This window comes from Mya arenaria, chromosome 6 (genome assembly GCF_026914265.1).
Source record: "Mya arenaria isolate MELC-2E11 chromosome 6, ASM2691426v1".
In the NCBI taxonomy this organism is placed as follows: Eukaryota; Metazoa; Mollusca; class Bivalvia; order Myida; family Myidae; genus Mya; species Mya arenaria.
In genome coordinates, this window is record NC_069127.1 from 43,263,733 (window position 1) to 43,270,954 (window position 7,222).

Genomic DNA, 7,222 nt, shown 5'->3' on the forward strand with positions numbered 1-7,222 from the left:
GCCACCAACAAACACCATATTGTGCCCTCATACCAAAAAGATTCAATTTTCGTTGAGGATTGACATTGGTTTGTATCTGAATATCGTTTACAGGCATTGATACATGGAGAAGTATATACCATGTGTCCAATGCAAATGTTTACTTCAAATATGCATGCCATTTGTTCTAAAAATGTATTATTATTATTCATTAGTCGAACCCTTACAAATATTTTAATCGATGATAACTACAAGATGTCGACGAAAAGCATACTGATGCCGCCCTGTTCGTCCGTTTGTCATTTAAACCCCTGTCCGGAGAATTTTTTAACAATCATCGATGGGATTTTAATGGAGCTTGAAACAGAGACAGAGGGCAATACGCGTTAGGGTAATGCGGAAGAACCATACTCCTTACCTCAATCAATGCTGAATTATCCCCCATTGACTTTCACAGCATGCATCAATAAGGAAGCTGCTTGTCCGGGTCGTCACTCAAAAAGTTCAAATTGAATATAGATAACATTGAGAGGAAATGCAGTGTGCAAGAGCTGAAATCTTTACTTCTGTATTTACTGAATTTCATCTTTGTCGGTGGTATGTTGAGAGTTATGATCTTTGTTTATTTGTATACTTATCTTTGTCCGGAGCAAAATTCCAAAAGTCTTTGAGGTATTTACTTCAATCTCCACAATGTCATACAGGTTGACCTTATCGGTGAGAAGTGCAGTACATAGGAATCGTAAGTCTATCGTTGATATTATTTGTATTCTTATTTTTGTACGGAGTATAAAGTATAGACTTCAAATTTTATGTATTAATAACTTATTGCGTAGAAATGACATAATAACATTATGAAATAACATTGTCTTTATTAAATTCAGATAACAATAATTTCCATTTTCCCCCCTTTTTATACATATAATGTTTTTGTCTAGAAATCGTATGACTCCCCCTGCTATTGTATAAGCAATTAACGATTCTTTATATCGGCAGAGTATAATTATGGCAGTCTTCTTTTTCTGCTCATTTTCACCGCAAATGATTTCAAGTGTTCTTGATCGTGCTTATGTCCACAACTAAACCATTGCCATATATAAATACAAGACGAATGTTGATGTTAGGCATCAAAGACGCGGCTGAATGGGTTTTATTGAATAATTAATAAAAACCATATTTACTGATGTGCTAACATTGCACACAAGTCCAACATCTAACATACACACATTCTCTGCCTCTGAAGTGTTAATTTTTTTTCCATCAAAGTCAACATGAAAAGATGAATTATATTTCTGCTTCCTGAAAGATTTTCTTTTAATGTTTGATGTTTTAGCACCGTATGTATGGTTCGACAAAAATTAACCAAGGAATGTGTCATATTTATTGTCTTATTCTCAAATGAACCACACACTGCATCTGAAACTGAATCGATGCTAATGTTTACTTGCTGTTCCTGTACAATATTTGTAATACAACGAGGATCACTGAAATGTGGCAAACCTTGTTGAGTATACTCAACTGACGTACTAATAGGATAAGCAGTAAACATTGGAGGAACTGAATCTGTATCATTATTGATTGCATCAATACCTGTATCTGAGTTTTCGTCGCTTCTATACGCGTTATAATCCAGACATTCCTCTGATCAGTGTTAGAATGTCCATATGCTAATTGGACAGGAGTTAGTTCATAAGCAAATTGAAAATAATTGTCATAAATAAAATTCATCAACTCGTCAAATGAATTGAAATAGAGTAGAACAGCTCGCCCACCGTCACTGTACAAACCATTTGAATTACGTTCATGTGAATCAAACATAATGAATTGATTCTTTGTTGCATCAATCAATAATGCAATTGTTAAGCCATTAAAAGTAAGCAACTGAACTGGTGAAAGAACACTTGCTTGTGAAAGTGCATCATAAAAAGGGGATTGACCCAAATGGACGTCATTATTACCGTTTACGTTACCATAGTAAACATCAAGCATATATTGCGGACACAATAAATCATTTCTAAACCTAACGGATGTTGGCAAATTATTATGCGATAAATATTGAGCCTCGATTATACTTTCGACTATGGTAGAATACAAAGCATTTCCCTCATTCAGTATACAGTCTACATCGACAGCCGTTAATGAGGACATGTGGTTGTGTTCGTAACTAAAAAAAGCCAATAATGCAACCAGAGCCATAGCGGTACATTGCATGCCATTGTATGGAGAAAACAAAGTTTTCCATTGGTGAAAATGTCCTAAAACACCTCTTAGCATAGTGAGTTTTCGCGTTTTCTTTCCCCGCAAAAAGATGGAGGAGGATGCTGAATAGTTGTGTCACGTGAAAAATATCGATACCCAATTGGCTCAATAAGGTCATGTGACAAATTGTTAACATTCCGAATAAACACGGACATAGCCAAAATATGACGGTTTAATCAGCTTTCTAGATCGTAGTTACTCGGTCGTCTCCGGCATGCGTAAATTATTTAGACTGGTACCTTGCATTATCACCGATAAAATTATTGGTGTCGGGTCGATTCGGCCGAGATATCATTTCGGCCTGATCCTTTTCGGTCTACTTTTATTTATTAATGTTTGTTTTAAATCGTGTGAATTACGCTTTAAACTTTCATTTTATATCAGTTAAATTTGAATTGTGTTAATTTCGTTACTGCGACTTATATTTGTTAGTAAAATCGTGTGAATTAAGCTTTGTACTTCCATTTTATATCACTTAAATTTAAAATAGTCAATTAATCTCGTGTTAAGGCGCTTATATTTGTTATCAAATGCATAATTTAAACTATTATTCACAATATGCCCGTAAATTTTCACATGCTTATTTACTACAACAGCGTGTATATCAATCGCTTTCACAGAAAGTAAATTACTAAAATAACGAACTCGTATGACCAGGGGGAGTCGTATGTCAATACAAAAACACAGAGAATATTTTTTTTTAATTTCCTGTTTTAAACATTAGGCTTATTCGTTTTATATGACGTTTTGGAAGTATTACACGCATCAAAACGGTTATTTACGACAAATTTTAAGTTAAGTTGAATAAGAGTTGATATCATTAACAAATCTTCTTTTTTTCATAACTAAAATTTATCCGTATACACTTCCCCATTGACAATCCCTATAGACGCGGCCTCCAGCGTCTTATAACTTTTAGTTAGTGACGGCACAAGGATTTGACGTAAGAGGGGGCGTAACTTAGGGGCGTAACCTTTTAACCTGTGTCCCTCCCTCAGAACCGAACTTTAATTCATTTAAAGTGTTGACAGTGGGTTTGGGACTCACCCACGAAAATTTAACGATTTCTTGTCCAGAATAGTGCATTCAAGTTGGGCGTATGTTATTCCTTCTTTCTCATATTGGAATTGAAAGTAAACTTGGACGATTTTCTGGTTTCTGTTTTTTATTGCCCAAATGTTCATTCATACAAACATTTATAAATGACATATATATATGTATACCATTAAATACAAACCGTTATACTAAATAATATCAATGTGAACAAATTAATATTGATCTAACTCTTTGTTTGAAAACTCCTATTAGCGTTTGGGACTTGTTTTCTAAAAAAAGGTAGACAACAAAAATAAAATGGAAGAGGTGGTGTGTATTTGATGTTTCGGAATAGTGTTCCTAACATAAATGTTAAATTTAAAAATAAAAAAAGACTACTTACTTTAAAAAAATGAATCTTATAAAGTACAGTTCTTTGATGGATATTTCATTCAAATGCGCTTTACAATACTACTATATACTGGAGCTGTTTTACAAAGATAATAAGTGTTCTTATTGTTGCCATCGTCTATTATAGGTGTTGATTTTATTCTTCATTGTTGCTATTGTTTTCTCTATTTTTAGTCGTTTATTGAGATTTTGGACAAACATGGCACATGTTGGTATCTTTCCTTCACATTTTGATTTAAAAATGAAATATTTTCCTATAAGTATCATAAAATTTATTTGATAACCAAATTTTTCTTTGTTTGGCATTAAATCACAAAAGCTTATGGTTTTATATGATAGTTCTCTAAAGCTCACTTCATTGAAAGAACTTGTTATGAATGTTCTAAATTCACCCCAAAACGTCTGCGAAATATGACATTCCCAAAACATATGGATGTTTGAGTCGATGTTCATTACACAAAAATCACATAACCTTGATGCAACAATATTGTACGTGTAAAGCTTATCATTGTTTGGAAGGATATTCATTATGTATTTATTTTGGAATTCCCGAAGTTTCGTATCTATTGTTAGTTTGAGCGCCTGTGTGTACACATTTTTCCATTGTATAGAGTTAAGATCAGATTGAGATTCCCAGTTTTCTTCTCGAGTTCTATTTTCAGGTTTAAGTTGTATAATAAGATTCTTGTAGACTATTTTACTAATTTTTGTATTTTCCTCCATTTTATCTACAAAGTAAGTTGGTGTGTTATATAATATGCCTTCATTTTTCAACCGGGTTTTCCAGTCATCAGGAATACTGCTGATTAAAGCATGGTATTGCAAAAAATCATGTGTACGAAGATCGTATAGTCTCGATAAGTCGTTAAAGTCATAAAAAGTTTTTTTTCTGTAGTCATACAAATGTTCGACATATTTTATACCCATAGTATGCCATTTTTTGTAAAAAAATGTTTTATAATTAGGGAGTTTTATTTTGCTGTTGTTCCATATAATTTCTTTTGCTACGATCGCAGTATCCGTCTTATATATAGACGATGCCCATGAGTGTATGACTTCTAGAAGAAAAGCAGATTTTAATTTAAGATTTTGAGTGCTTTTCGGATCCAAACAACTTTTAAAAATTAGATCTTCTCCAAACCGTTTGGTCATTTGCATATATAATTTAACCCATATAGATTGTTTGTTTAAAACAATTCTTTTTACACAGCTTGCTTTAATTGCTTTGACAAAAATAGATATATTGAGCATTTTTAAACCACCATTTTCATATTCTTGAATTATTTGATTTCTTGATATTTTATCTGGTTTTCCATTCCATAAGAATTTGTACATTTTGTTTTGTATCATTTTTAAACATGTTTCAGATGGTGTTTCCAAAACAGTTAGTGGAAACAGGAGTTTTGGGAACGCAAACGTTTTGATTACAGTGATTTTGCCAAGTAACGAAAGATTCCATTTTTTCCATTTTTCAAGACATGCCTCAAATTCTGAAATCTTATCAGTAAAGTTTACCTTTTCCATCTCAACTGTGCCGTTGGTAAATGTTATGCCTAGCGCAGATGTTTGGGTGATTTGCCAATTATATTTCTTACAGAACGGTATGTCAGCGTATTTAAGTGGACCTAATCGTAAAACTGCACATTTAGCTTTATTTAATGTTAACCCTGAAACTTTTCCAAAATCGTTTAGACTAGTCATAAGTTCTTCGAAAGATTTTTGTGTTCCATCCATAAGGAAACTGGCATCATCAGCAAATAAGGTTTGTTTCAGTTCTGTATTATGTACATTTATACCTTTAATATTTTTGTTTGTATTGATTTCAACAGCAAGCGCTTCTATACAGATAAGGAATAAGTACGGAGATAATGGGCATCCTTGGCGTACACCTTTCTTAATGTTGAAAAAGTCAGAAAGATAACCGTTGTTGGAAACACAAGTCATTGCATTTTTATAATATAATCGAACCCATTTAATTATATTTTCTCTGAAATTAAATTTTCTAAGACATTCAAACATAAATTTGGGATCTAAGCTGTCGAATGCTTTGTTAAAGTCTGAAAAAAATATGAGGCCATTTACATCATTTTCATTTACAAAATTAAAAGCTTCTTGTAAAATACGAACATTTTCCCCAATATATCTTCCTTTTATAAATCCTGTTTGTTCAGTACCGATTATATTATTTAGAAGGGGTTTTATCCTATTAGCAATTGCTTTTGAAGCTATTTTAAAGTCAATGTTTAATAAGGAAATAGGTCTCCAGTTATTGATGTTACTTGTGTCCTTGTCTTCTTTTGGAAGAAGTGTTATGACGCTTTGTTTTTGTAGCTGAGTAAGATTGTCGTTGTCTAACGAAAAATTGAGTGAGTCTTTAAGATAAGTTTTTATTTCATTCCAAAACATTTTGTAAAATTCTGCAGTCAAACCGTCAGACCCTGGGCTTTTATCAAGTTTCATATCTTTAAGAGCGTTATAGCATTCAGTTTCTGATAAATGTTCGGGATGCATGTTTTCTTCAGTAATAGTGTTTGTAATGTTTGTCAGAAATCGTGAATTAATAGATTCTTCTATATTTTCGTCCTGTCTGTATAAAGATTCATAATACGACTTTACATATTGTAATATTTTATGTTTATCAGTTTCAATATTTTCATCAATATTTAATTGTGTGATTGTTTTATGCTGTGCACGTTTCTTTCCTAAATTAGCGAAATATTTTGTGTTCTTTTCAAAACCTTCTATCCGTTCTGCTTTAGACCGTAGTAATATACCTTTTATTTTTTCTTCATTAATTTTATCGAGTTTTTCTTTTTCTTGATTAAGTTTATCCAGTATTTCGGCGTTGTTCGATTCCAGAAGTTCTTGTTCAATTTTAGTATTGTTTTTCAAAATTTCTTTTTCATGTTCTATTGTTGTTTTCTTTTTATTGCTTGAATACTTTATAGATTCATCACGGATGCGGCCTTTAATTATTTCCCATAGGGTATTTGGGTTTGATTCTCTATTTAATTCTACGATCTCTGTAATACATCGCTTGATTTGATTTTGAAAATTGTTATCTGCAAGGATTGAGTTATTAAATTTAAAATATCCTGGACCTCGGTTATTTTCATTTAAATCAATTTGTATGCTAACTAGTGAGTGGTCAGATTTAAAACCGGGTTTTATTTTACATGCGATAACTTTATTGAAGAGTTCATTTGATGCCAAAAAGTAATCAAGTCTACAAAAAAATGTTGGTTTGCTATTAGAGTGCCATGTGTACCTCCGTTTGTCTTTATGTTTGACGCGCCATATATCACATATATAATAACTTTCTAGTATCATGTTAAGCTGTCTCCTGCAATTTTTATGCGTTGTTATGTTACCGTTAAGTTTATCTACTTTAGGGTCTAAAACAGTATTAAAATCACCACCTATTAAAAGAGTTTTATCCTTGTAGAGGTCAATATGTTCTTCTAAAGTTTGTATAAATTCTAAATCATCTGAATTCGGACCATAAACATTAATAACTATTATACTCATATCATTTATT